The following is a 9,326-nucleotide window of genomic DNA, read 5'->3' as shown; positions in this document are numbered from 1 at the left end:
AAGTAGTGACCAGACTATGTGGAAACGTTGTCCATGCTAACATTCCTTGGGGGTGGTGTCAATTGTCACAATCTGTAGGAAAGCAGTGTGTCGTACAATGAATCATACCCATCAACGTGGTCGTGCCATTTCATGGCCCTCGTCTTTGCAACCCTGGGAAACATGGTGAGGATATAAGTTATAGAAGAATAGAGCTTTATGATAAAAGACACTTGTCACATGATGAGTTAGAGAAAGATTGAAACTGGGAAGGAATTCTATGAACTCTGAACCCTACAGGCATGGGATGAGTAAGGAAAGGATGTAACAATAGCTTTGATCCTACCGTACATTGATAATCATGGGCAAAGTGTTTCATGTGTAAGAATGAATTGTACCAGGGGACAGAGATGAGGTTGTTGGGAACGTGGGCAGCTTATTTAAAATCGTACCCAATATTGGGCCTTATCTGACAAGAGCAATTGTAACTCACAGGCAACAAATGGAACAAACACGGGAACAGCTGCAGCAGGCAGAGCTCACCTTTAGATACCAGGTAACCTGAGTTCTGCGTGACATACTGAACCCTTAGCACCTCACGCGGGTGAGTGTAGTGGCCCTTGGAATCCCTAACCATGGGCTTTTCATTGTTGGCTTTTTCAGCTTGCAGTTCATGAGAAGAATGCTCAGGACAACTAGGTAAGTGTTTTCTTGTTTCCTCCTCTTTGTTTGGTGCACAGTCTGGCACCACCTTCTGACTGAAAGTGGATGTGTTTTTTCTCCCCCAGATCAAGACTCAGATCTGGGACAGGGAGATGGTGGAGCAGGGCAGGGAGGTTGCTTACTTGAAATACACGTGTGGTCATTTGACTTGCGTTTTTATGGGTGTTTCCAGGGATGACGCCTGCACTGTTTGTTGTCTAGTAGACGACGTGGTGTTGCAACTCTTATAGAAGTCCATTATTTTTCTGTATCCAAGACTGGACGGGATGGAACCAAAGAGGCTGCCTGAGGGATACAAGAGGCAGAAACCAATCACTGCAAGAACCCTCCAAGGAGAGGTAAGGAGCACATTGTGATGTGCCGCAGCCCAATTTCTGCTGTGCAGCCTGTTCCTGTGTGTGATCATCGTGTGGTCTGGAAAGAATCACACGCACTAAGGACGGCAGGTGGTCTGAAGGGGTGACAGAAGAGTGTTTTCCTCTGGTGCCACAGACAGTGAGGCACTTGTCCCTGTGACTGGTGGAGCTCATGCCCTTCCTCTGATGGTGACCCTCCCACCTCCTCTAGCATCCCCCTGTCTGAAGAGCCTGGAAACTTTCTTCCCACCCGGATACAATGTGAAGACTTTAGTTTATTCGAGGAGAAGGTCATTTATTCGCTAGTTTGAAAAGTCTTTCTTTTTGTTTGTTTGTGGAACTGTAGCCCTACATCCCGCCATTCAAGTTCCATAAAGCTTAGCTTAGTCCTCTGATGGTATCAGTGCAACTCTGCAGCTTCACTGCTAACTTCTCGCAGTTTTCCTTTTCTCAATAGTGTCAAATTAGTCTTTCCTTATATACTAACTGCTCTCATGTGTAAGGCAGCTTGTAGATAAGCTGGGAGATTGAACAATTTGCCTGAAGAAATGCACCCTTCTTGAAGACTCATTGAGGATATACCCCAAACCAGTGTTCTCAATGTTATTCTTTTTTGTTAAGTTTATTTATTTTGAGAGACGCATAGACAGAATGCCAAGCAGGCGTCACACCGTCAGTGAGGAACGCAACGCTGGGCTTGAATGCACAAGCTGTGAGATCGTGACCTGAGCCAAAATTAAGAGTCGGATGCTGAATCCAAGCATCCTCAGACGAATTCCTGATCTGTAATGCAATCGTGATTTCCCATGATGTATACTGAGAAAACTGTTTTACTGGTGAATTCTAAATTGCTAGTTGCGCCTGACCTGTCCACAGTGATGTGATTAATTATGAAACAACATGAACTAGGGCACCGTGAGGTCTTTATCAAGGTGAGGGGACGGTTCTCCCCCTTATCCTTGGGGGTCACCTGAGGCATGTGGGATACCCTCTGCCTCTGGCCAGGGACCTGACTGTAGGGAAAAGTTTAAGATATTTGAGGAATGAGTGGAGGGATTGTTTTCATTCCACACAGTCCTCTAAAAGCAGAATAAACCTCTGTCCCTTCTAGGGTCTTTAGTAGATCGAGAAACTGCTGAAACCTCTGTGGGTTACAGTGGCTCTGACTGTACCAAGAATGCAGACAAGGGCAAGGTAAATGCCGGGGCCATTCTCAGTTGTCACTCTTTTGGGAAACCCTCATCTTTATGTACAGTATGGTCTCCCGGCCTTGTCTCGTTTTGCATGTTGTGTGATATGTCTGTTTGTTCTTTCTTTTCCAAATGCAGGCTTCTCCATTTTCTGTCTGTCATCTTTCTGTGGTAAGTTTAGAAGCCAAAAGCGCTTAGAGACTGAGTACCTTAAGGTTTTTCTGTGAGTTTCAGGAAATAATGAGAGGAGGATGACTGCGCACTCCAAACAGATGTCTCCCGGCCTGGGTGATCCCTTCCAGACCTCACCTCTGTGGGAACAGTGTGGCTGCTGTGTCTTCCTTTCTTGATTCTGGCTAGGAGATGAACCTGTTAGAAACAACATCATGACTCCAACTTTCTATTATGTGCCCTGTGCCATTTAGAGTGGTCCTAGAGAAAGCCAATATCCTCACTCATCACTTTTCCGTCTTTGTTGGTAAATGATTTGTCTGGAATCCTCCAGCTATACCTTAGGTAAAAATATTTTGAACACTGTGTCCTTCAATTGTGTTTCTATGAGTAGTTTCTGGTTGTGTCCCCAGTCACTGTTTGTTAGAGCTGATAGAGTCTCATGACACATATCAGTTTTATACCAAAACTCTTGCATGAAATCTGTTATGGGAATTTCTCCCTCTTTTTTCCATTGCACATAATGACTCTGTGTCCTGTAGTATGCTTAAAGTCAGAATTCCCTATGAATTAAGATGAACACATCTGAGCTTTGTAGACATTCACCACAAGTAACTCATTCTTCACAGAAGACTCTCCTTCCCCTGCAAGATTCCAGGCATCCTCCACTCCCCAGAGGTCTCTGAGGCCTTTGACAACACTTCAAGAGGGAAGACTCCTTTCTCAGGGAGAAGAGCAGAGGAGGCACAGTGAGGGTCCGGCTGCAGCATATTTTGCCAGGAGTGGCTGTGATTCCATGAGCAGAATATGAGCCGTGTATTCCCACTCATTTTTTTGTGTTCTTAATATAGCAAAAGCAGAGCATCTGGAGTCGCTGTAGAGGAGGGATGCAGGGTGAACCCGGACATCGATGGCTGCCTGTCTGGAGAATGCTACTTCATTAGTCTGTAATTACTTCTGTTAACCCTCTAGGACAGGACCCTTGCCATTTTCTTCCACAGACGTGGGCAGTGATGTGTGGTGGCAGTAGGTTAACCTCTTGCATCTACTACCTCAAGCTGTAGGTGCTATCCAGTGGCAGGGACCGAGTTTTCAGGTACTGATGCTACTCTCTTGGATCCTGGTGGCAGAGAAGGTGGCAGGTGCTGACACCTTCTTCTCTGGGTTACAGCTGCTTTTGGTATTGGTGCTCTTGTCTGGCATAGGGATGTAGCTGTCACTTCTGTTCTGCAGGGCAGTCTGGATCCTGGGGACCTCCTCCGTTAACTGGACGATTCTGCATGCCCTACCCTGGAGACACCCCGCCCCCATGGGCTATTAGGCTCATGAACCTTAGTGGCCCTGAGGCTACCCGGAATCCCTCCACCTGAAACACTTGGTAAGACGATCTGAGCACTAGGAGTTGACTTGTAAAACACACTCACCTTATTTTGTTACTGTTAGGTCTTGGGCCAAGGTGCAGAGGCGGTACCACAGACCATTGTGATGCAAGGGGAATGTGTCCGCTGCCATTACCACATTCCTCAAGTTTCTCAGGATCTCATCTTCATCTTTTCCCCCACCATGGGTTGGTACAGGCATCTCTTGTAGAGAAGGAATGGGGCCGTATGCAGAAAATCAGACATAGCGCTTCAGCAGAAATGCCCTGTACACAGTCCACGTGCTGGCATCTGTGAGGCATGAGGCACAATGTAACGTACATCCATCTAGTTGTGCCCCCAGCCATCCATAGTTGTTCGATGAGTGATGAATACATCTGAGTCAGGGCTTTTAGGAGTCTTCTTCAAGTTCTTTTTGGGATCACCGGAGGCATGTGGGACACCCTGTGCATGTAATTTGGGATCTCACTGGGACAAAGAGTTTACGTTGTCGGAAGTTTGAGGGGAGGGTTTTTTTATTTTGTTTTTGACCTCCAAATAGTCTACTCAAATCAGAATAAACCTGCATCCCTTCTGGGGCTTTTTGCAGATCCAGAAGTAGGTATCACAACCAAGAGTGACATCGACACTGGCTCTGCCAAAACTGCCAAGAAGCACAAAGTAAATGCTGTGGCCATTTTCAGTTCTAAGTCTTTACAGACAGCCACATCTTTCTGTACAGGACACTCTCCTGCACTTGTCTCTGGTTTGTGTGTCGTATGGTCTGTCTGCTGTTTTTGTTTTTTCCCCAAATGCAAAACCTTTACTGCCGAGTCTACAGGCTTCTCTGTTTCCCAGCTGGCATCTTTTTGTAATAACTTGAGCAGCTAAGAGTGCCTAAAGGTGGGGACCATAGGGCTTTTCTAATGTGTTCCTGGAAGAAATCAAGGAAGATGACACCACACTCCACTTGGAAGTTTCCTACCTTGCCTCATTCTTTGTGGATCTCCTCCATGTGGAATCTTTGCTCTTGCTGTGTCTTCCTCTCCTGTTTCCTTCTATTGAGGATTTTAACGTGCTCACAAAAATCTGTGGGTATCGTTACAATATGAAAATGCGAACTGCCTTCACTCCAACTTATATTTTTGTATGTGTCCTTTAGAATGTAAATTTCATACCCATCAGCATTTTGGTAAACCTGCTGTCCAGAATCCCTTCAGGTGTGCCCTGGGCACAAACACTCTGAACTATGATAGAAAACATGCACGGAAACTTAAGTTGTGAAGAGAAAAAATCCAAAATTACCTGTGTGGCAAGTCCCCATGGTGTCCTTCACTTGTGTTCACATGAGCACGTTCTCTCGTGTCCTGTGTCACAAGTACAGCTAAAACATGGACACTTACACCAGACATCAAAGTGCATTTGTGCTAATTTTGTCTTTTAGAATTTCAGCTCATTTTTCCAGAGGACACAATTACCCTGCAAAGTGTACTGCACTTAAGCTGAGAAGTACCTCCGAAGTAAAATAAATTAGCTGAACCCAACTAACATGTATAGGTTACCTGTTTCTCTAAGAGCACTCTTTCCCAGGTCCTCTGCAGGCCCTCAGGATCCCCATCTCCCCATGTGTCTTTGTGTCCATGGATAGCACTTCCAGAGAGGAGGAGAGCCCATTGTCGGGACAGAAGTAGTTTGGGCACAGGCAGGGGCTTAGAGGCAGAGCTCTGAGCCACGAGGGTATGATTCCATGTGTGGACACTGGGATTGTCATTCCTTCTCATTCTGTAGTTCTTCACAGACACAATAAACAGCCTCTGTGGTGGAGGGGATGAAGGGTGGAGTGTGATCCTGGACATAGTTGCTTTCCTATCTGGAATATGCTACTTTGTTAATTTAGTATTCAGCCTATAAATCTTCTAGGAAAAGGGCCCTTGCTGTTTCTACGTTTCCAGACACGTGGGGACACTAGTTTATCCCAATCACATCCATTCTTCACCTCAAAGCTGTAAGTGGAACCCAAAGTATGGGAAGAGATTTTTGGCATTGATGCTGCCCTCTTGGAACCTGGTGGTGGGGAAGCTAGTAGGATATGAGCACTGCTGCTTTGGGTTTCCGCTTTTGGCTGGTGTTGGTGCTCTCTTCTGTCCTATGACCATACCTCTCATTTCTTTTCTGCAGGCTATTTTGTATGCAAGAGTCCTGGTCCTTTCCCAGGATTGCCTTGCAGGCTGTACCCCGCGGACCACCCTTCACCACCAGTCATGGGCTATAGGCCACATCCCCCTCCTCCATCTACTCTATTTGTTAAGAGGACCTGAACTGGCTGAGTGGCTGGTAAAGTATATTCATCTTCTTCATGATTGACTTTGTGGCAATGATGTAGAGACAGTTGTGAGTCCTGGCAATCCAACTATAAACTGCCTGAGGACACTGTAGCATATCTCAAGTTTCTCAGGACATACATACAATGGGCAGTGGCATGTCCCTGTAATACAGTGAGCTATACGTTTCTCTTGTCAAGTGAAAGAGGAGTTTTTACACAAAAGTAGATGTATCAGCAGTACTGGTGGGTATGTGGGAGACACAATGTGTTGGGGTCTGTAATGAATGAAGTGCACCCCTAACTTTTAGAGCATCAGGTGTCCTGTGTGAAAGAGGGACACTCATTACTTGTGATCACCAGTGAGGATCCAGGGCAAAACCGGGGGAGCCTTGAATCATACAGGAATAGAAGGGAAGTCGAGCACAGTAAGCAGAGTTTGAGGAGGTGCAGAGGGGAGGGTGTTGGGGTCAGGGAGATGCAGTTGGAGGTCATTCCGGCCACAGCCTGAGCAGGGAGTGTGAGGTCCATACGGAACTGCTATGTGGGATCGCTCTCAGTGCACGCAGGTCATCACCTAAAAAGAGTCTCGTCTCCTTGGATTTTCCTATATTTGTGGGGGGGAAAGAGCCCTGGATATATGGGGTATTTAACTTGGTCTTATGAAAATGCTGTATGCCCAAGTTCATATCCCTCAAGAGACTAAAAGTGGAGACAGGGTCTAGATCAGCTGAGTCATCCTACGATTCAGGGCTGGCCAGATGACACCACTGCTGGACCCCTGTCATCACCCTGACTACAGCTTTGCATCTCCTCATACTTCTTTCACAATATTGAGGCTTTGCCTGTGTTCCTGCAGTCTCAGCCCTAATACCAGTTCTCAGTGGGACCTACACAGAGCCTCAGCTGTGTTATCTGTGAAAACAGGGGTAATATTTGTTTCTAAGAACAAGAGAAAAAGAAGACATTCAGTGCAGAAAGCGTCTGCAAAATCTCTGGGAAGGGTCCCCCCATGAAGATCTCTCCACACAATGATCCTCCAAAAAAGATGGTCATGGGAGTTCATGAAACTAAGACTGTTAACAACTCAGCCCAGGGAGTGGGAATCACTGTTTTAAAATATAAGACAATGTCCCTCGTTTTTCTATTAGAATTCGGGCCCTGTCACACAATGAAAGAAAAGATAATTATGGGAATGTGTACATTCAGAGGCCTAGATCTGAGGACAATCATTTTCTATTACACATAATCTCACAGATGCAGCCACACACTACAGTGTTCATCTGAGGCCACAGAGAAACTACAGAAGACAGAATGCATGTAGGAAAACATAAGACCACAGGGAAATAAACCAAAATCTCTTTGCCTTATAGGACAACTCTTTTGACAGTGAAGAGGACTGTGCACGGTGACAGACAATCGTGTTTGTATATACATTTTAAGAAGGTGTCAGATCTACCTGAATGCTCTCCCTGCCCATCCTGTCCCCTCCACTTTGTCCTTCCTACTGTCCCCTCATCTACCTTTCATCATTTTGTCTCTGTGTCAGCGTCTGCTTCTAGGTCCATCTACTCTCGCTCCCCATTGAGTGCACACAGGCGGGTTCCTGTACACAAATGAGGGAGGATAGAAGCAAGATCACCCTGTGTGCAGGGGAGCCTGAGGGAGTTTTCCAGGGCAATGGGAACTCCCTATATCTAGATTGATGGGGTGCTTATGCTCAATTATTTTGGAAATATTCCCTGACTCCATGGTGCCTTGGGATCAGACAGGTACCTGTCCTTAGGGAATGGCTGAGATCTAATGGTGGAGAAGGATGAGGGACCAGCAGTGACTGTCGAGAGGAGTGAGGGTCAGACCCACGCCCAGGTCCCCACAGACAGCACCACGTGTAGGAGGGCTCTGAGGAGCAGAGATTTCTTGATCAGACCCATGAACTACATAATCCTCCTGTAGTTTCCTCACTGAGCGATGGCTAGAGCAGAGGCCAGCAGCTGGAGGACACCCTGATCATGGCGGGAGTGGAGCAGTGGGCCTGGGGGATTGAGTCAGGGAAAGGGACAGGGAGCCTGAAAGACAAATGGAAGAGAAGAGAGGGGACCCTTCTCTGCTGACTTCACCTACATTTCTGTGTGACCAAAACGAGACCCTTGGCTCCCAGGGAAGGGAAGAGGGCTGGCAAAACACCGAGTGACATACTCAGCTCAAGTGTCCACGGTATCTGCCTTGCTCTTGAGTACCTAACACAGGAAGCACGTGCTTTCTGTCATAATTGGAACTGCAGCTCGTACCATTTAGTGAAAATCAATTCAATTACGCATCCCTCAGCATTAAAGTACTGCAAGAAAATTAAGTGAACACACTGAAAGATACAACGCAGGATAAAGTCCAAAGGTAGATCGATGCCAATACTTACGGGAATACAGTCTATCCGAAAAGGAGGTAGGTACCCAAGTGCAGGCCTTCAGCCACCTGGCCGATAGCTGAAAACGTAAAAAAAAAAAAGTCCTTACTCCAAAAGCAACATTAGCGCTAGACACAAAGGGATCATGATTAAGGTTTAGAGAGCAACCCTATGACTCCATGGTGCTGTATCCATGAGAACAAGTCTCATCAAATTATACCCTTTCATTTGAGGCTCTTTGTTATATGTAAATTATACCTCATTAAAGAGAGTTTCAAAGCACAAAATACTAGAAGCAAACGTGGGAACGTTCCTTTCTAATCCTGAAGTGCACGGGTGAGATGAGTCTGTCTGCCCATGTCTCAAAAATCCAAAATAATACACTTAAAAAATTAATAATAGCAGAGGAGGAGGACCCTGTGCTCACCCTGTCCCATGTGTTCAACTGCATAACATCCACATCCAAGTCCATGAACCAGAGAGGGATCCAAGACTGGCACAACAAACTCCACACCTAAATAGAAGCTGCAGCAGGAAGGTCAGAAAGGTGGAGGCTGGCTGCCTGCAGAAGGAGCAGAGAAAGTGAGCCCTCACACGAGGGAGCTGACACAAGGAAGACTAATCTCCATAACATTTGGCATGAAAACCCAGAGGGGCTGAATTCCCTTGAGTTTAGATCCTGGCGCTTTGGAGGTCAGCTGACCCAGCACTGGGTGATCCAGGAGGATGAGTGATAGCCAGGTCCCTGCCTGTGTACAGAGGCAATGTAAACATGGCATTTCACACAATGCTTAGGCCACAGGAGACACATGTATTCAAGCTGAT

At 46.3% G+C, this 9,326-nt stretch overlaps 2 long non-coding RNA genes across 4 annotated transcripts; one reads left to right on the top strand and one right to left on the bottom strand.

Annotated features, from left to right (window-relative positions):
- Positions 1 to 895: 895 nt before the first annotated feature.
- On the bottom strand, positions 896 to 8,662 carry LOC121024602 (uncharacterized). Of its 2 annotated transcripts, XR_005787763.1 has the most exons (5): positions 8,514 to 8,662; positions 5,083 to 5,175; positions 3,844 to 4,089; positions 2,458 to 2,617; positions 896 to 987 (listed from the first exon to the last, which is right to left on the bottom strand). It is a non-coding gene; the product is annotated as an uncharacterized LOC121024602 (long non-coding RNA). The 2 variants fall into 2 exon arrangements; XR_005787762.1 differs by lacking the exons at positions 5,083 to 5,175; positions 8,514 to 8,662 and adding an exon at positions 4,763 to 4,998.
- LOC121024603 (uncharacterized) lies at positions 3,776 to 7,627 on the top strand. 2 transcript variants are annotated; one of them, XR_005787764.1, is made up of 4 exons: positions 3,776 to 3,797; positions 5,222 to 5,328; positions 5,956 to 6,111; positions 7,471 to 7,627. It is a non-coding gene; the product is annotated as an uncharacterized LOC121024603 (long non-coding RNA). The 2 variants fall into 2 exon arrangements; XR_005787765.1 differs by lacking the exon at positions 3,776 to 3,797 and adding an exon at positions 4,217 to 4,458.
- Positions 8,663 to 9,326: the final 664 nt, after the last annotated feature.

This window comes from Herpailurus yagouaroundi, unplaced genomic scaffold (assembly GCF_014898765.1).
Source record: "Herpailurus yagouaroundi ecotype Mexico unplaced genomic scaffold, PumYag 66295, whole genome shotgun sequence".
In the NCBI taxonomy this organism is placed as follows: domain Eukaryota; kingdom Metazoa; phylum Chordata; class Mammalia; order Carnivora; family Felidae; genus Herpailurus; species Herpailurus yagouaroundi.
Note: the sequence above shows the minus strand (reverse complement) of the source record. Positions and strands in the feature narration are given on the sequence as shown.